Source organism: Parasteatoda tepidariorum, chromosome 10 (genome assembly GCF_982258835.1).
Source record: "Parasteatoda tepidariorum strain Cologne lab strain chromosome 10, Ptep-v5.0, whole genome shotgun sequence".
Lineage (NCBI taxonomy): Eukaryota > Metazoa > Arthropoda > Arachnida > Araneae > Theridiidae > Parasteatoda > Parasteatoda tepidariorum.
The window spans coordinates 52000511-52009260 of NC_141764.1; the positions used below are offsets into that span (position 1 = coordinate 52000511).

General features: G+C 26.7%; 1 protein-coding gene across 1 annotated transcript in view; it reads right to left on the bottom strand.

Moving 5' to 3' along the window:
* The window catches only part of LOC107447387 (nuclear hormone receptor family member nhr-91), a 188638-nt gene extending 179918 nt beyond the window's left edge, over positions 1–8720 (bottom strand). Inside the window, exon 1 of the mRNA XM_087153299.1 lies at positions 8597–8720. The gene's annotated coding sequence lies outside the window, so the exon portion shown is untranslated. The remainder of the gene's footprint in view (positions 1–8596) is intronic.
* Positions 8721–8750: the final 30 nt, after the last annotated feature.

Sequence of the window (8750 nt, forward strand, 5' to 3'; positions counted from 1 at the left end):
GTGGCTATTACGAAGGTTGGCGAGCGAAGTGAGCAACGGGCTGAACTTTATAGTATTATAAAAATCTTGGGAAAAAAATGCATGAGGGGAAAAATAAAATGAAAATCCAACTTGGAAAACATATTGGGAAATAATGTTGATAAATTTTTTGTTCTAATCCTCTTCCTCATGTCTTTGTAAGCTATTCTGCTGAAGAGGGAAGTTTCTGACAATTCTTGTGAAATTTAAATGAAATATTATTTTAAACGAAAATCTTGTTCTCGCATTTCCAGTTTATTTTATGTCTTATTTAATTAATTATTTATAACGTTGTGGCGTTTAATATGTATTTCATCCTATATGTTCCCTAAACATTTATAAGTTCTTTTACCTTATAAAATAAACTTCGTTAAAGTAAAAAAAAAAAAAAAAACTCACAATGACTCCACATCCTCGGTATGCGATGCAATCGAAATGATATAAAAAATGATTCTAAATCAGAGGAGGGGAGGAAACCTGTCTAATTGGTTTTTATGATCTAAAACATTTGGGGAAAAAACGCAATTTACTACGATATAACAAATAAATTGACTTTTGAGTTTATAATTGAGGAGAGTTATCTATATGCATCTGATTTTATTCCCATTAATGTTTTATTAAAATAAGTTTAGCAAACTTGTTTTTTTACTCAAATATTAAAATGTTTTTCTTTTCGATTTGCAAGAGAATAAAAATTTATTTAAATTAATAAAATTTGCAGGGAGAGTATATATTTTAAAGGCGAGCAATAAGTCCTTTAAAAAGTGTAAAAGTGATTATTTTCATGATTATTTTGATTTCTGTGATTATTTTCATTTCTGTGAGAATTCGACTGATGTCTATGTTTTTGTTAAAATTTATGTAAAAATTTTGAAACTTTTTACAGCAATAAATTTAGCTTTCCTTGAAATAGTGTCTAAATTTTCATTGTAATATATTTTTATTGCTTTCAATTCTAAAAATATATTTTATTAATTTGATTTGATATTAAAAACAATTTGATTGTTAACGACACACTATATTAACTGTAACCACGGTCCGGATATACTGCTTGGTAATGTTCTAAAGACAATCCTTACCTATCCTAAAAATAAGTGTCGAGCTATTACGATTTAGATATAGAAAAGTAGATTTCGATACATCAACCGTTTAAACGCTTCTCAACTACCTATTAATTAATTCAAAAAGCGAACTTCTTTTAGTGCAATTGGAACAATAAACCGCCATAAAGAATTTTACTTTCGTATAAAATTAAATAAGTGCATTTTTCTAATTAATAATAGAAATATTTAGATTAAATCTCTAAAATAGTTTCAGAATTACGCATGACACTAGCAACGAAATGACCCTGTCGACGAAATGACCCTGTCGACGAAATGACCCTGTCGACGAAATGACCCTGTCGACGAAATGACTTGTCGACGAAATGACCCTGTCGACGAAATGATCCTGTCGACGAAATGACCCTGTCGACGAAATGACCTTGTCGACGAAACGACCCTGTAAATGAAAAGACCCTGTCGACGAAATGACTTGTCGACGAAATGACCCTGTCGACGAAATGACTTGTCGACGAAATGACCCTGTCGACGAAATTACTTGTCGACGAAATGACCCTGTCGACGAAATGACTTGTCGACGAAATGACCCTGTCGACGAAATGACCCTGTCGACGAAATGACCCTGTCGACGAAATGACTTGTCGACGAAATGACCTTGTCGACGAAATGACCCTGTCGACGAAATGACCCTGTCGATGAAATGGCCTGTCGACGAAACAACCCTGTCGAGGAAACGGCCTGTCGACGAAATGACCTAGTCGATGAAATGGCCTGTCGATGAAGTGGTGTCGTTGAAATGGCCTGTCGATGAAGTGATTGTCGATGAAATGAACCAGACCCGTTATTTCGTCACTTTGACGAAATGTTCGCTCAGAGCATATATCAGGAAATGGTTATGTCAAAAATGAAAAAAGTTTCATAAAATTTGAGGATGAATTTTTTACAGTGTGCAGAATTTGTGTTTGAAAAAAGTTGAAAACAGTTATATTCTCTTTCAAATTTCTGGATTCACGATTTAAATTTGAAGGAACCAAACTAATATTGTTTGCATAAAATTGCATAAAATTACAGTTTTCATTGCCTTTTTCATAACCGTTTTATTAATGCTTATTACTTTGTTCCTTGAATTCAACTTTAAAATAAGAATTCAATTTAAACCTGACAAAAGATTTTATTCGTTGAGATCATTCGCTTATCTATATTTAGAATGCGGAATTTTAGTGGCTGCTTAAATTTATTTTTTCCAGAAATGACGCAATTTCGGAAAACTCTTCAGTTGCACAATGATAAAATAGACAAGAAGACAATGACCTGGCGGAAAACTCGTAGACGAATTAAATTCCGTCAGACTTTAAAAAAGTTTTTCTTGATTTGTTTACGTAAGCTTCAAGTCTCGCCGACAAGCGAATAAAAATAAATATTTGTTAAATCAGTTGCTTTAGCTATTGACTAAGTTTAGAAATTATTTTTGAATACATATTTAACTTTTAAAAGTATTGCACGTGGTTTTAATTAAAATCGGTATAATTTCTGCTATTTTGAAATTTATATACTTAGTTTTCCCACTTCCTCAAAATGCAAAGTTTTACAAATATAAATTTTTTTTAAATATAAATTGGTTTATTTTATTTAACTAGCAAGACGAAAATAATTTAAGAAAGTCTATTTTTTTTCTTTAAATATTACATCAATATCAAATTTTTTTTTTAAATTCTTTTTTTTAAACTCGATGTAAAGCTCACACAAGATGTCCTAAATGAGATTAATAGTTCTTAAATAAATTAATGCATCAAAACAGTTTTTTTAAACAAAATGTTTTGTAAAAATTTGTAGGACAACGCAAAAAATTTCTTTCAGAGTTTCGGATTTTAGTACAAAATTTTTTCAACAGGTGGCTCTTTCAACTTCAAGATTTGCTTTACGTTTTCTTCTATTTAATTATGAGAACTTCACTTTATGAGATTTGTAATTGATGATGAATGTTTAAAAAATATTGTAATATTATTCTCATTCATTGAAGAAGTTCAACGACTTGCATTGTGATTTTCAACTGTTCATTCTTGATTTACAGGCTTACCATTTGGAGCCCCATCGGTAGAAAAAAAATTGAACAAAAAGCAAGAAATCTAGAAAAAAAATCGATACCAATTACTGTAAGCCTAATTTTATTCTTTTTCCCGGAACCGTTTTCCTGTTCTAAATTTTTGAATATCGTCCGTCTAATTGAGGATAAACTTATAATTAATGTCTATTTATTAAACTTTTTATATTGATATTTACACCAATATATCGAATCAATTTTAATAAGATAAATACATTTTAATGTAATGATAAATACATTTGAATATGATCTTTGTCCCTTAAATATTATTGTTTCAATTTTGAAAATTCCCCATTCTACACTAAATTTGTTACTATCTTTTGTTATGTAGTAAATATAAAAACTAAATATGTATTTAAATCATTAAAAAATGTTGGAATAATTATTCTTCCCTACCAAATATAAGAATACTTTAATATTCATATTCTTTTTAATTTTACATTAATGTAGCCAACTTTCGTGCAATTTCATTTTAATGTAAATCAAACATATAAGCTAGAACCTTGCATCACAAGAAATTATTGATCAAGTATATATGAAGCCAGTTCAATATAAAAAGTTACAAAAATACAAATAGTATGAAACTAAAACAACGCAAAAAGTCGAATGAATTATTTTCAAAAGCGAATGTTAATATCGTAATGTAAGTGTTAAAATAATAAAACATCGACTCAACAATATGCAATAATTGATTCTAGAGATAATTATGATAAAATGTTCTTATCAACTGCATATACATATATTGCGTCAAAATTTGAAAGATATTTATTTGCCTAGAAAAAGGATAAGATTTGTGCTAAATTGTAGCTTTTTTTTGGCTTAATTGCATGTGCAATGAGTTTCATAATAATAGAAAAAAACAAATCATAACAATGGTAGATAGTATAAGATGATTATAATCAGTATAGATACATATTTTACATCTAAGAAAGTATTTCTCATAAATCTCTGATATGTATTAATTGTCAATTTAGAATTTATATTAAAATTAATATTTCTTCATAAAATATATTTTTTCTCTAATTTTTGAAAAATACTTATTTCTAAAACAAGAATTATACTTATTAAAAATACGATTTTTTTTAAAAAAATTTTTTTATTTATTTAATTTAAATTTTAAAAATAAAAATTACATCTTTTTAAATTATATTATCTTTTAAAGAACAAATTACATATTTAAGTACTTATTATCACTTGTTCAACACATTAAGAGATAGATTTTAAATAAAATGCCTATATTATTGAAACTTTATATATAGCTACGTAGTTTTTAAACTAGCAGCTGATAAAAGTCTACTTTTTTAGATTATAATTGTGAAAAAATTTTCGTGTGCAATTTCACTCAAAAATGCGGATAATGCAATATATTCATATTTTACATAATAATTATTACATGCAACAAAATAGATTTACGAAGTTGAAAAGCCACAGTTTATAATGCTTGTCTGATATTTATCCAATGGTTAAAGTACTCTGTGTAGAACCTAGGTTCTATATCAGTTAACTATTAGAAGTCCTCCCTGCTTTAAATCGATGTATATCATCTAGTATAAGAAATGAAGGTGACAGGTGCGCAACGCTGACACCATCATGCTGTTAGACTAGACTCGACCCGACTTAAACTCCGATACCCTATTAGACAACAACTGGCTGTTGTAAAAAGATATTAATTTGACCCTAACGAAAATATTTTCGATCAATATCTCTCTGGAAACAATACTGATCGATGAATCAAAAAATCACTAAGTCAGAAGTTCTAATCAGAAGTTGTAATTCTAATCAGAAGTTGTAATAGTAAATCAGAAGTTGTAATTCTAAGAATTATAACTTCTTATAACTTTTTTAATCGAATGTTTTGTGTCAAATGCATTTAAAATTGCTAGTCACAACACTAAAAAGAAAACAGTATTCAGTATTTAATGCAAATCTACTTGTCAGACAAACCTGTTGTTAATCATGGGTAAAAATTTGATATCGACTGCACCGCAAAAAATTCCGGATCAAATTACAGTTTAAAGAGAAAGCACTTTGCGTGCCTCATCCGTAAAATTCATTTTACCATGAATGCCATTTTTTCCATAAAATACTATACCGTAATTTTTACAGTAATATTTACTTAACTATAATGATTCAATGATTTTACTGTTATTATTACTTAAATTACGGTGTATCAGATATCTTGTTCCGTACCATGTTCCGTTAAAAATTGATTTTACGAAAAGAAAATTTTACATTAATTTAATCCATATTTTTTTACAGCGTGGTCAAATCAAGCATTTTTATCAAAAACTTCTCATTTGCTTAGCATTGGAGAAGTATTTCATAAAAGAAAATGTTCTAAAACGAAGATCATAAAGTGTTCTCTTGTAAGCAATGGGACTTATCCAAGCAAAAGGTTTTTAAAAGGGAAATTGAGTATAGAAAATAACCTTATATAATTTCGACCTTATGTTATTAGCCCTTATGTAGTTAGTTCTTTAAACCCTTATGTAATTAGTTCAAACGATTTGAACATATTTTAGAAAAATGCTTAAAGTTTTATATAATTAATTTCTTTCAACTTGAAAACAAAAGATAGTTCAATTTCGTACTGTTTAAAAAAATAAAACACTTATTAAAAGTTTTTATTCAAATTTATGATTTTATTAATTTTTAGTTTATTAAAGTTTTAATATTAATTATTATTAGTTAGGTTTATTTATTTAAATATTTGTTTATTTGACTAGCTGAGAAGTAAAATGACACTTTTTTTGTATTGTATTTTGTATTCGAAAACTATCATAATAATTAATCACAAATTGTAATGTATCAACATGACTAAATGCAAACATATTTAACAATATTGTTTATTTAACTGCATAAATTAGTTCAAATTTTAACTTACACCACGCTGTTTCAGTTAATACATGCAATGACTTTTATATCAGTTATTCTTTACAAAAACTAAATATTTTAAAATGCTGCTGCATTTTAATAGTTATTCACTAATAACACAAGAACGTTTTATTTATGTTTATCAAATTTTAGAAGAAAAAAAATCTATCAATGCTTCGTTTTGGTCGCATTTATCATTGCGGATCGGGTAAAACGTTTACTATTTTTAATATTAACGTAATAAATTCTTGAAAGAGTTGAATCACTCTGTTTAACTAATATTTCATCAGTTTAATTCTTTAGCATTAATAAAAATAATCAACAACAAAAAATAAAATATTTCACAAACTCTACAAACTTTTCATTCAAAAAGAACACGACTAGTTTCTGAAGACCTAACTAAATTTATTCTTTTTAAAAAATAAGCACATTTTTTATTTTTTTTTATCATCCAAATTCTTTGATCCACTCCCTCTTATAAATCAAAACGCATATAGCCGAAATATTTCAAAAACTGTTGAAGAAAAAATTAACTTTTTCTGTTCCTAATATATAGAAAATATTCTTTTATAATTTTTTATGTATTATCTTAATTTTTTCTGAATACCTTAACTTTCTGAATGAATCTATACTGACATTTCTGATCGTCATCTTAAAGCTTTATATTTTCGTATTTCTCTGAGTGTTTTTTTATTTTTTATTTTTACAATACATATTCAATATTACTGCTATTGACACTGACGTGACACTGCCAGGGACTGACATTGAGACTGCATTCTTTATTGGTTTTGCCCTTTTTTTTAGCTGTATTGAAATGTTTCTAATAATTATTTTATTTTTTATTATTATAAAAAATTTTTGTTGAGATGAGAATACTGCACATGTCATAATTGTACATCATTAATAAAAATCATTGTAATGTCATGAAATTATATAGATTTTCTTTAAAATAGCAAAATCTTATTACGTACAATTTTAAAAATTATGAAAATATAAGGAATTGCATAGAAACTTCTACGCAATGTGATAAAAATTAAAAGCTTTTTTCCCAACTCAAATCCTTTTTTTAAAATTTAGTTTTTCTTATAATTCATTTAATTTAAACAAAATAACTATTTCAGTTTATCGTTAAAACTCTTCTTTAAACGCTTTTATTCTTTATAAACCTAATTTCAATTTACTTCATTCTTTAAAAAAATATTCTTTAATTCCGCTATCGTTAATATTTTTTTTTTCATATTCTCAGATATTCATCTAAATACGTTTATTTAATCTAAAAATAAAACTTGGTTGGTAAAATGAAAAGAAGTATTTTAAACGCATATAGACGCATTGAATTAGAATAAAAATTGCTATTTATTTTTACAGTATAAACTGTTTATCTTCAATGAACAAAACTCGTTGTTTTAATTTAGATTCGAAGATAACTAAAATTAACGAAGATTTCATAATTTTAACACAAATATCTTTTTATTCTATAAATAGTTTCGAATATTTTTTTAATATAAACAAAATCGTTTGTTTAAAACAATCCTCAACAATAAATTGCTTCTAATATTTTTTAATATGATTAATCGTTTGATGAAAAAATCTCTTTATTCTATAAATCGTTCCTACTATTTTTTAATATCAAAAATTTTGAATAAAAAAATTTTTAGAATAGCATTAAATAATTTATAAACGCATATTAAATTAATGCTTCGAAATTGTAAACCAGTTGATATTACGTCACCTGATGCGTATACGGTGCTATAAATTATCACACAAGGTGATATAAATTATCATGATGCTATAAATTAGCAATTAATTATCACTTAATTTTTCACTGTAAAACTGTTCATTTTTAATGAACGAAACTCTTTATTTTAATTTACAATCTAAGGTAAATAAAATTTGATGGAGATTTAAAAATGTTAACACAAATATCGTTTTATTCTATACATCATTTCCAATATTTTTTGAATATAGACAACCATTTGTTTAAGAAATTTTTAAAATAGCAGTAATGAATTTATAACCGCATATTAAATTAATACTTCGAAATTGTAAACAAGTTCATATTACGTCAGCTAATGCGCATTGGTAATAATAAATATTTGATAAATGATAATAAATTATCAAATTTGATACAAATGACTTAGATATTGTTCATCAACTTAAATAATGTTCCAGTTATTAAAGAATTGAATGCTTGCAACAGTTTTTATGAAAAAATTCACCGCATCAAATAACATCGAATAAGAGAATTAAATAGTGTGACAGAGATAAATGAGAAGGAAAAAAGTCGACACTAATGTAGGACTTATCAACGCAAGTAAAGAATATGTTAGATGTAAAACACTAGAAATATTTTATTTATCTTCGAACTTGTAAGAATTGATTGTACGAATGGCAAAAATAAATATACAATGACGCACTTCCACAGTGCCCTACATTTTGCTGCTTGAATGAATATAAAACAAACACTTAAAATTAAATTGGTAATTTTCACTCTTTAAAAACATTTTTATAAAAATTCGGAAAAGGAGGAATCTGTACTCACATAATCCCGGAAATTTTTTGTACCTCAGTTATTCCACACTTCCGGGAAGTCATTTTAAAAATATATTGTCGTCTGCTAAATTTTAAGGAACGTCGCGGACAATGACTCCCAATACTTTCCCAGACTGTCAACAGAGGGCGCTAACGAATAGTAA